We start from the raw sequence: 12,901 nt of genomic DNA on the forward strand, positions 1-12,901 counted from the left end.
AATTTCTTTCAAAAATGAAGATAAAATACAGCCATTTTCAGATGAAAGTCTGAGAGAATTTTTATTTTGCTAGAAGATCCACACTGAAAGAAAATCTAAAGGTAGTTCTTCAGGCAAATGGAAATTCATCCCACTTGAAATCTTGACAAGGCTGAAGAGAAAAAATACTATTGGGTCATTTTAAAGGAATACTGACTATAAAAAAAACTATACTGTTTTATGCAGTTAAAATACATGTAGAACTAAAATGCTAAACAAAAATTACTCAAAAGGCAAGAGGGAATAAGAGCTTAAAAGGGCTGAAGTTCAAATAGTATCATGTTTGAAATAAAAGTAACAATGTATATTATATTAGACTTAGGTTAAAGTCAAGAATGAATTATGACATCTTGGCATCTCAGGTATCTAACAAGATGACATAAAATTAGTTTGTCAACGGAAGTGAAAATTCAGTTGTACCCCAAAACAATACGATTTTAAAAGATGAGAAACTATTGGTACATATGATTGGAAAGAATCACCAAAACATAGGTGTAATGAGATTTTAAAATGTATTTAGCACTCTGGGAACAAAACCACATGTCATCTTTTTAACATGAAAATCACCTTTTAATACTCAAGTTACAAATGCATAGTCAAGGATTCATAAAAAAGAAAACAGATTACTGCTAATAGTCAGGATTCCAAATGCATAATGAAAATAATAAAAATGATAAAATTGCAGAAAAGGGAATGTGCCATGCTAGAATTATCAAGGAAATCTTAAAGAAATGGGTCAATCTAAAGTAGATCCTGAAATATGGCTGGAAAACACACTTAATCATTTGATAAAAATACACAATGAAGAAAAAAAAATGCACCTTCCTGCAGTCTTTGGCTAGAAATGGAAAATGAAATATGATACTAATTAATAATAAGGATCTGAATTTGGACACTTGACTATCTCACTCACAACAATATTAGTTCTTAAGAATGGGGACCTGGGACAGGATGAATGACACGGAACTGGAGATACCCTGTTTGGAAAACAGACCTTCTTAAAGTTTTCTCTCACTTTATACTTTTCCCCAAGTAGAGGATGCAAGTTGGGAAATCTGAGAGCAAGAAGATAAGAGGACTGAGCACCAGCTGGCCTAGTGAAATGATTTAAAGAGTAAAACAATAATGTGCAGGAGCCCTGACGTGTCAGTGCTGTCTCCCCAAAATGCCTTTTTGTTGTAATAACATTTTGAGGGTTAATTATCTTAACCAACTTCAGAGGTAAAACTAGAATTATTTTAAGCAGTGATTATGAATGTTGACAATTAATAAGGAAGTATACAATTTTACTTAGGTATCTTTATTTTTTCTGGCCTTGGACTTAAATACTCTCATTATTCATTATAGATTGGTTCACAGTTACAATTTGTTGTTTTAAAATACAATTTTTTGTTGTATTTATAAAAATTATAAATGAGAGGAAACATGAATTCTAACACCAATCTCAGTTTACCATGGCTGTAACTGTTTCCACTCTTTTGCCCATGAAGTTATTATACAGTGTCACTATGCACGTGGTGATAATTTATCTACATTGCAGACATAGTTCATGGGAAGAGAGAAAAAATAGTTATATTTACTTACTTGGAAAACCTCAAACTCTGAGGAAATACCAGTTGTCCTTAATAATGCAACACAAATGCTATGGCTGGATGTCCAGCATGTAAGTAAACAGGTGATTATCCAACGCGCTCATGGCTCGTAGGACTGTAGGAAATAAATCTAGAGGCGAGACATACGTTGCTGAATTGGATCCTCCAGGGAACACGTAACAGCTCTAGCTTAATTATGCAGTGAGACTTGGAGCGGCAGCTGTGGAGTAACTAGCACTTCCATTTTCAACACTTGGCTGTCTTAAACCCAACTTTTTCTGATCCCAAATGTCTGAAAGTCTCTATGAAAGTGTGTAACATATTTTAAACACAGTAACTTAACAAATACTTGATAATTTTAACTAAATTATAAACTTCAGATATACTTTGTAACTCCATGGAAACAGTTTTGCTCCTGAGACAAATCCTTCATGGCTCTGAATCCCAAATTATGTCTGGTTTTGTTTTAGATCTCATCTCAATTTTTAAAAAACACTTTCATCATGTTTGAAGTAAAATAATTAATGAAATTTACACAAACAATATTCTCTGAGGCATTGCTAACCAATCACCAAGGACGGCACGCAAAATGTTCCTTAGAAGTGGTATGACAGCACATCATTCTAAATTTGGTTACTCCCAGAGAGCCTAAAGGAACATATCAAAAGATATGGCTGGATGATTATGTAGCCTCAAGTAACTGAATAATTAAGCACGATTTAACCCAATAATATCACTGTCCTAGTTTACTAGATTGTGCTGTGTTCCTACCTACATGGAAGATCGAAGGTGCATGAGGCAAATCGGAAGCAGTTTTCTCTGAAGCACATTGTCCCAGACCCAGAAGCCAAATTCTTCCAAAATTCAGTACTTATTTTAGTAAAGTGAATTCAATATGCTGACATCCTCCATTTTAAAAATCACATAATAGAAACATTAATAAGCACACGTGATAAATTATAAGATATCAAAGTTAATGCCAAGGCCAAATTATCATAATAAATTGTGAGTATTTCTAATATCTATACTCTCGCTTGTGTTTTGCTAGCCTTCTGCATTATTGAATGATTGTTATGTGACTACTCTGTTAGCCCTAAATGTCCTGAAAATTCTTAAATAATTGGCACTTAGAATTCAATCAGGGTGGATCCCAGGGTATCAGACCAACACAGTATTACTGTAGAAATGGGACTTAAATGTCAGGGGAACCAGCAATGAAACTAAGCTCATGCTGAACTCATAAGCAGCTTCCGCATGTGTTTTGTCTGTTGCTCCTGCCCAAGCGTACGATTGTCCCTGAAGTCTGCATGGGAGAGGTGAGAAGACCCACTTGCCAAAGGTACAGCGATGTACTGAAGAGGAGTCTGGCATCTGCAGGGACCGGCTCTGTCAGTTCTCCCCACTTTCAGCTGATCCCATCCTCACTCCTTGTCCTTGTGGCTTCACTGTGCCTAATTCTTAGATGAGAGTAGCAAAAGGTATAACTGCATGACAGAAACGAACCTGCTAGTGTTTGAATAAAATCCACAGCCTCTGCTTCCTTCTTGACTCCAGTTAGGAAAGACCCTGGCATTGCCTAATTGGCATTTCTGATTTTCTGATTTTAATCACAGAGGTCAAAGATTATTAAGAATATTAAGAATGTGAAAGATTAAAGAAAGAGAGGCTTAGGAGAGGCTGACCAGTTTGCAAGATGTAGAGGGAGGGAAGGAATAGGGTGTGGAGACACCTGCACTGGCGATGAAGGATTGAATGTTCTTTCATTTTCTACAAGAGAAGAAGCAAAAAGTGATATTGGAAATGTATTAAATTACTTCTTGGTCGCTTGACTCTGCTTCTTGTTGAGTGTGACACCTCCAGTTTGGAAAGACTGGAATTTTCAGGTGTAGCCCACAGCATCAGTAGGACAATAGGCAATAAAGGTAGGAATGAGGCCTGAACATAACACTGACCGACAGCCACAGGATTGGGTGCAGCCTTTGAGGACAAATGAAGAGAAATAATTTGGCTGGAGAATAGAACAAATATAACCAAGAGAAATTCGAGATGATGACCAGCATCCAGAAGTTAGTTTTACCTTTAGAGTGGAACAATAATTATGCAGTATCATTTATTATAAGGTATGCGTTTTTCACATTTACGTATTTCGGAATTCATGATGTGCCTTAAAGTTAACACATAGTTTAATGTGTCTCATTTCTTATTTTCCCTGAAAAGCTAGTATTAAAGCAATGGTGAATCATAATCTACTGTAAGCTCCATGAATATAAGACAACTGTATCTATAGTTTATCATTATTTTTTATTTTTATTTTTATTCATTTATTTATTTTCCAGGGGGAGGTAATTAGTTTACTTATTTATTTTATCTTTTTGATGGAGGTACTGGGGATTGAATCCAGCACCTCATGCATGCTAGGCATGCACTCTGCCACTTTCCCCCTTTATTTTATCATTATTATAATTTTTAGCGCTTATTCATCCAGCACAATCTATTGTACACTATTGTGCACAAAGTTGTAACATAATAAGTGCTCAATAAATATTAAGTGATCAATACTATCTTAGAGTTGATTAAAGTGATCATATTAAAAAACAACTATTTTTTTCTAGAATTTTTCAGTCTTAATATGTGCCAGTTGGGGTAGATTGTTACAAATATTACTGCATTTAATCCTCCCAATACCCCTACATGATAGATAGCATTATGCTCATTTCACAGGTGAAGAAACTGAGTCTCAGAGAAACTTGGTGAAAATTCTGAACTAGGAAAGAAATGGAGCTGCTTTCAAACTCATGCTGAGGTGACTCAGAAGCGCAGGATTTTAGTATAACACTATATTGTTTCAAAAGAGAAATTCAGTAGATGAATTGAGTGAAAATTTGAAGGAGGGGAAAAAACAGAAGCAAAATCAGAGAACAGGGTCTGAGTGAAGAGATTATGACTGGAGTCAAAGAGCAACAAGAAAAGACAGATCATGTAAGGGACTGTGCCCGCCCTGAGCTAAATACCAAACCAGTCCTCTGACTATTAAGAAAATCTATATTTTCATCACTGTTCTTTTATCCATATGACACTCTAGATTCTTCAGGAAGAACGAATAATAACATTAACTCAAGTTTCAGATCTGCATAACCCACCAACTTGAACTTATTACATAATATAATGTAACACATTAATTTTCCAAATAGTGAAATATTGATTCAGTGACTAAAAGAAGTTCCCACAAGCACTTAATATACTCCAAAAGAGTAACTTGTTAAACTGGAGGAAAGTAGAACTTCTTTCTAAAGCAGTGTGACTCACAGACATAAAAATTTTGCACTTATGTTGCATGAGCTAAAAGTGTCATGCTGCAGTTCACAGATGCCGTCTTCATAAACTAAGGGAATTGATGCCAGTCAATTCCTGCTGATGTACAATAAGCACAGAATAACAGAGAAGACAGTGACCCATATTCGGTACCCCCCAAACCAGTCATAAAAGACTGAACAGAATGGAGTGGGGCTCAGTGTTGGGAGGTTTGCTTTCCATGGACAGATGGTTTCCTCATCATTATTTGTGGTACCAACTGAAACTTGTATGACTGCGAGGCAGATATCACTTTCTGTCTGCATGCTATTCTGTACTGCAATTCCATTCATTTCATGGGACCTCTTCTGGTACGCTATGAGCCTTCTTTCCTCTGGCTGCAATGCATCCTAGGGTTGATAACAAATTGTAGCTGTCTCCTCGTCTATTATATCTTCTCAATGGCCAAAGCAAATCCATACTCATATAAATGTGCCTTTTCCTTAGTGGAAGCTGAATTCAGCTACACACAGTTAATCATACCATAGTCTTGCCTACATAGTCAGAAACTTATATTAAGTCTCTCAGCCTGCTTCAAACTCAATAACCCCAATGAGTTCAATGTTTCCTAGTCAACCCACTAATTGTTTTTGGGTTTTTTTGTTTTTTCTCTCTTATTTCCACTGGACCCTATCCAAACTATTTCTTAGATCAATAATGGTAATTAAAATGAATCTCACCACAATAGCAATTAAGGCTAGAACCACATGAACTGTACTGGGAGAATCACTTCATATTTCCAATGCCTGCCTTTGGGAGCTCAATCTGAAGTGGTGAGCATGTTACTGACTTGTTACCTTGTAATCTAGGCTTTCTTCAACTGTAGAATCTGACTGAAAGTGTCACACTAGCTAATATCCAGGTTCTACTTACTTTCCCCAAAACGGTGTCCTGTTTTTTTTCTTATTTTTTCCTGAGTGAATTATATGGAACATATAAATTGAAATATCAAACTCAATAATTTACTCAATTCTTAGAAATCTGTATTTTTATTTCTGTAGGATTGTAGTCTAAGTTATATTATCCACATAAAAGTATTCATATATACTTTATATATCCCTTATTTTTATGTACACGTATATATATAAAGTATTATAATCTATTTTAAAAGCTTCAAAGATAGCCAATCATCCCTGTATTATCATAGAATCTTAGAGGTGGAAGAGCATTATGTCAGATTCTATTCCTTCAGAGGCACCAGCCTAGTTACCTTGGTTTTCCAAAAAGTGTGGAGGAATGAATAAAAGAGTCTATAATGCCAACAGAGCACTAAAATGGAGCCTTTGGGGAAGCTGGGCCTATGCACGTCTCCACCTGGGTGGAACATGAACTTTGAACTGGGCCACAACATCTTGAAAGAATGCCTACACATTGAACTCTCTCATATTAACATCCTTAACAACGAATCACGTGTAGACAAGAATGGTTTCAGTCTGTCAACATAAATCATAATTCTTGCAAAACAATTTATGTAAAATTCCTCCTTTTTCCTTTTAACTCTTTGTTTTTCAGCTCTTCCTGAAGTACATTTGAGTTTCTATTCAAATCTATGTCTCCTGAATTGCAATTCTTAAGACCCCAGATGTTTTTTTTGTTTGTTGTTTGTTTGTTTGTTTTTTTGCCTTACAGCACTGGTCTTATTTCTAGGCCAATAAAAAGAAGATGGTAATTAATCTTTGAATCTTTAAATTTATAATCCAGCCCACCTCTAAGAATTCTAATGAGACTGATATAGATACTATAATAAGGAAATAATAAAAAATGCAATCAAAGATTATTCAAAAGATACATCAAATACATTCATCACAGAACTGATGACAGAAGAAGTAATTATAAATTCCCTAACCAAAATTCCCAACACTAAGAGTATGATTAAATGCTTATACTGGAGTTGGCCATTTTTAAACTTGATTAATAGGGGGAATCCTACATATTTAATTTCTGTGTAGCTTTTTTATAACATGTTTGCTTCCAGAACACAGGTGCCATGGAGACCACACTAAATCTAAGCCAAAACGGGGAAGAAAAGTCTCATGTTAACATCAACATCATTGGACACAGAGATTCGGGCAAGTCCACCCCTGCTGGACATGTGATCTACAGAGGTGTTGGGACTGACAAAAGAACCACTGAAAAATTTGAGAAGGAAGTTCTCTGAGGTGGGAGAGGCCTCCTTCAAGTATGCCTGGGTCTTGGATAAACTGAAAGCTGAATATGATCTTGGTATCACCATTGATAATTCTGTGTGAAAATATGAGACCAGTAAGTATTATGTGACTATCATTGACGCCCCAGGACACAGAGGCTTTAGCAAAAACATGATTATAGGCACATCTTACTCTGACCCTCTTGAACTGATTGTTGCTGCTAGTAGTGTTGAATTTGAAGCAGGTATCTCCAAGAATGCGCAGACCCATGAGCGTGCCCTTCTAGCTTACTGGTTGTGAAACAACTAATTGCTGGTGTTAACAAAATGGATTCTACTGAGCTGCTCCTCAGCCAGAGAGATAATGAGGAAATGGTTAAGGAAGTCAACACCTACATTAAGAATATTGGCTACAACCCAGACACAGTAGCATTTGTGCCAATTTCTGGTTGGAATGGAGACAACATGCTGGAGCCAGTTACAAATACGCCTTGGTTCAAGGGGTCAGAAGCCACCCATAGAGATGGAAATACCAGTGGAACCAGACTACTCAAATCTCTTGATCGCATCCTGCCACCAGTTCTTCCAACTGTAAGGCCCTTGGGTTTGTTCCTCCAGGATGTCTACAAAATTGGTGGCATTGGTACTGTCCCTGTGGGTCAAGTGGAGACTGGTGTTGTCAAACACACATGGTGGTCACCTTTGCTGCAGTCAATGTTACCGTTGAAGTAAAATCTGTTGAAATGCACCATGGAGTTCTGAGTGAAGCTCTTCTTAGAGACAATGTGGGCTGCAATGTCAAGAGTGTGTCTGTCAGAGATGTTCATCATGGCATAGCAGTCAGCAATAGCAAAAATGATCCACCAAATGGAAGCAGCTGCCTTCGTTAGTCAGGCAATTACCCTGAACCTCCCAGGCCAAATCAGTGCTGGCTATGACCTGTGCTAGATTGTGACACAGCTCACATTGCTTGCAGGTTTACTGAGCCGAGGGAGAAGATTGATCACTATTCTGGTAAGAAGCTGAAAGACGACCTCAAATTCTTGAAATCTGTTTGCTGCCATGGTTGATATGGTTCTTGGAAAGCCCACATGTTGAGAGCTTCTCTGGCTACCCTCCTCTGGGTCATTTGGCTGTTCAATGTGAGACCGACTGTTGCTGTGGGTGTCATCAAATCAGTGGACAAGAAGGCTGCTGAAGCTGGTAAGGTCACCAAGTCTATGCATAAAATGCCACACTGATGAGGAATGTTGAGGGTAGGGGAGTATATATGTATGGGCAGGGAGGGCTATGTGGGAACTCTATTTTCTGCTCAGTTCTTTTGTGAACCTGAAACTGCTCTAACAGAATAAAGTCTATTAAAAAAAATCTGCCATAAAACTTACTAATGAACTCATCTACAAAACAAAAACAGACTCACAGTCATAGTAAATAATCTTATGGTTACCAGGGGAAAGTGGGTAGGAAGGGTTAAGTTTGTGAATCTGAGATTTGCAGATATTAACCACTATGTAAAAAAAAAAGCACATTTCTTCTGTGTAGCACAGGGATATTCAATATCTTGTAATAACCTCTAATGAAAAATATGAAAATGAATATATGTGTATATATGCATGACTAGGACATTATACTGTACGCCAGAAACTGACACATTGTAACTGACTATACTTCAATTTTTTAAAAAAAAAAGCACAGATATTCAATTGCATATAGAAAAAAAAACTTAGTAGGTTAAATGAACATTAGCCCTAATACCTGCCATCCTAGTCTGAATCAGTGTTGGAAGAAGGTCTCAGAACTGTTTCTCTCAACTGGCCATTTAAATTTAGTAGTAAAAATCTGGTTAATGATAATAATGCAATGTAAAACCTTCAGAGGAAAAAGAGAATGTTTTGTAGATCATTTGGCTTTTTCTGTGATAATTTTAACTTGTTAGTTTTTAAAATCAGTACTTTTTAATGGAAACAATTTGACCAAAAATCTGTCACAGAATTTTGAGACTCTTTAAAGTGGGTCTTTTCTTATCAAAAAGTTTAATGAGAAAAAAAATCAGTGTAAAAAACAAAATGCAAAACTATACCTATATGATCATCCTCCCCCGAAATCAAAAGAAAATGAAGATATGTAGATACATAGGTAAATATATACACATATAGAAATGTAGGAAAATGACTGAAGGTAATCAGTTGATAGCAGTATCTCTTGATAGTTACAGGTGGTTTTGTTTTTTTCTAAAATTCTGTTTTCCAACTTTTAAAACAATGCATGTGCATTACATCTCTAATTTGAATTAAGCTACTTTTACTTTAGAATTTTGTGATTCCATAAAATTAGTCATTAGTCTTCTTTTTGGATTCCTTAGCCTGATTGCTCTTAAACTAAGGTATTTAATTTCATAGCTAACCTGTCACTTGTTAACACAATAAGCAAAACAAAAGCACGCTCTGCTCACAAAATTGGTATTTCTCCATGGATGACATCACACAAGTATCTGGCAAAAAGATCCACAGGAAATCTTGGAAATGTGAGAAAAGTGAGCTGGTTTGGGGTTTGAAGAGGCTAGACCTAAAACGGAAAGTCCAAGGAAATTTCTGCACAATCCTGATTTGGGCAAGGTACATAAAAATCAGAGGGATTACAGTGAGGGAATCTGGAAAACAACTACCTCAGTCAGGTGACCAAGATGAACGCCAGCAGGGATAAGTCATGCTGGTAGCAGGTACTCTTTCCATTACAGGATGTAAGCGGTACTTTACCTCTTTGGTCTTCTTCGCAAAAACCCATAACCTCAATCTAATCATGAGGAAAGTACCATAAAAATCTCAGTTGAGGATCATTATTCAAAATATCTGACTAGTACTCCTCAAAACTGTTAAAATAAGTGAAAAAAGTGAAGTCTGAGAGACTGTCATAACCAAGAGGATCCTGAGGAGACATGATGGCTAAATGCAATGTGGTATCTTCAGTGTGATCCTGGAACACAGAAAGGACATTAAGTAAAAAGAGGAAAAAAAAAGAAATTTGAATATAGTATGGATTTTAGTTAATAAGGTAAATAATGTATCCATATTGGCTCATTAGCTATAATATGTACCGTAATAAAGCAGGGTGTTAATAACAGGGAAAACTAGGTGTGGGACGTATCAGAAGTCCCTCTACTAGCTTCACAACTTCTCTAAATCTAAACCTATCCTAAAATGGAAAGTTGACCTAAAAATTACACACACGCATGGGACCCTTGCAAGAACAGTGTCTTTGACCACTGCTGACACCAGTGACACTCTTCCATCTCTACAAGTTCTTGAAACAAAGATGCTGTTTTTGTTTTTGTAATTCCTACAAGCACTTAAACCATGCCTTTACTCATTCACTACAGGATAAATGTCCATGGAACTGGAAAAGAAGAGGATCCAAAGTCCACGGGTCAAGAAAACAAAAGTTTCTATTAAGATGTACTTTTCTTCCTCCCAGCAATTATTGCAGAATTTAATCTTACTTTGGGAAAGACCCACAATGGTGGACTGAAATTGCAAAACCAAAAAAATGAACACAGGGTAGCAGCTATAGCACCCATTGCAACATATAGGAATCTCACAGAAACTGTAGGCATCTTAATTTTTTAAATTACCTTAAACTTCTTTGCTTAAAGCTTGAAAGTCAAAACAGGGAGAACATATTAAAGAAGGTAACACATAAAACCTGCATTTTGAAGGTTGTCCTGAGGATTAGATAAGAAAAATGTATGTGAACGCCCTTTAAAGATCATCACACAGTCAAATAGCAGTTCTTAAATTTCCTCAGGTGTGGAGCTCCTTGGAGATCACGGTGAATACTGCTGTGTTGAATTGTATTGGAGGAACCATTTTAATGGCAGAAACTATACAGTGTAATGAAGAATGAGATCACAACTGTAAGTACATGCAACACACACAGCTATTAAACTCAGCTCAAAGTTCTTTGATTTCTTCTGTTATTATTCATTTGTTACTTTGTGCTCTTCTCTTTCCTGTATCTGCTTTTTAATTATATGTTTTCCCCACTGAATTCTAAGTAAGCACATATAACTTGTTAATTCTTGTGTCTTCAGACTGTAACAGGGTTTAGCACATAATAGACATTCATGTATTGAACAGATATTTCTGGAGCATTTACCAGAAGATGGAAATACAGTAAAAGCCCAAGATTTCTGTTCTCATGGTATTGACATTCTAATTCCAAAGGGTTAAAATGCTGGAAGGTAACAGGCTATAATCAGAAGAAAAGTAGAACAGGTTAAGAGGGAATGGGAGTTGGAAAGGGAAACAGGTATTAAGCCGGGTGGTTGCATTGAGAAGGTGAGATTTGAGCAGAAGTTTGAAAGGAATAATGACTTCAGGCAAGCAGATATCTAGGGACAGAGCATTCCAGGCAGAAAAATAGGGCACTGGCTCTAAGGGGCGAGTTTACCTGGCATGTTCAAAGAGCAGCTGGGAGGCCAAAATGCCTGGAGCAGTGAGAAGCTAAGGAGGGGGTAGGCAAAGCCAGGATGGCCAGCCATGGAAGACCGTGTAGAGCGTTGCAAGGACTGGAGCCTTCCTATGCAGTGAAACGGGGAACCATGTCTGAGTTCTGTAGGTCACATCATCTGACCTACATTTTCAAAGGCTCACTCTGGCTGCTGTGTGGGGAATAGATTTTGTAGTCGCAAAGGGAGAAACAAAAAGATCTGTTAGGAGGCGACTGCCGTCATCTTTGGTGGCTCAGACCAGAGTAGTAGGTGTGTTCATGATGAAAATTAGTTAAATGCTGGATATATCAAAGTAGAGTTGACAGGATTTCATCTTAGAATCAGCAGATAGTTTAAATGAATAAATATTGGCCAACATTCCTTAGTAAACATCATCAAGTGCCAAAGGCTTTATAAACATTTACGGGCAAAGAAACTTAAAATAAAACAAAGACCATATCTGCTACATTAAAATTATGTCTATTTCATTTCTATTTTATCAAGAATGACTAATTGTTGGACTTCAGCCTTAGAACATTGGCACCCAGCTTGCAGACTCGCAGGGCTTTTTAGGGGTCGAGAACCACTAAGCCGCACAAATTCAAGGAAGGATGATGCTCATATTGAAGGTGCTTTTTCAGGTTCTACGAGGGGCATGTCACCTGGGGAACATCATTGTCTGATTTCAACCTGACACTCGGGAATGCCTCTGGAGCCAGGCAGGTAGAAAGGCTCACAGTCCTGAGTCCTCACTCTAGCTCTGCTTACCAATCGATACCACTTTCTGGTGCTCATTATTCTGATAAAGATATTACCAAAGCAACAGTAAAAATTAAAGTACTCCATAATCCTCAGCACCCACCATTAACTTCTGAAATATTATTGCATGTTAGCTTTTACTGTTACTTTACAAAAGCACTTACTGAAAGACTGGGAAGCCAGGCGGGGGTGGGGGGGGGATCTGCTGCTGGCAATGAAGGGGAGGACGATGGCCTCTTTGCAGATTGCAGCTTCCCCTTTCCCAAAGCAACAAGGGGCACAGAGGCCTTCTGAGCCTCCTTTTTGCTGAACTTGGCAAGAAACTAGTAGATGCTTTCTAGAGTTTGTTGGGGGCAGAACATATCCCTCCGAAGATCAATAAATGGGTGAGACGTGCGTGCCTCCTGCTTTCCTTCCTCGTGCTTCCTTTCTTAGGTCTTTCTTCTTTCTGCTTTCACTGGCCGCCCAGGAATCCAAGCCCGCTTATAGGAAATTAACTGAGGTTAGTTATATACATTTCACGCACCC

At 37.4% G+C, this 12,901-nt stretch overlaps 1 pseudogene; it reads left to right on the plus strand.

Moving 5' to 3' along the window:
• Window positions 1-6,969: 6,969 nt before the first annotated feature.
• LOC102538570 (elongation factor 1-alpha 1 pseudogene) lies at window positions 6,970-8,369 on the plus strand (annotated as a pseudogene).
• The last annotated feature ends 4,532 nt before the right edge of the window (window positions 8,370-12,901 follow it).

This window comes from Vicugna pacos, chromosome 6 (assembly GCF_048564905.1).
Source record: "Vicugna pacos chromosome 6, VicPac4, whole genome shotgun sequence".
NCBI lineage: Eukaryota > Metazoa > Chordata > Mammalia > Artiodactyla > Camelidae > Vicugna > Vicugna pacos.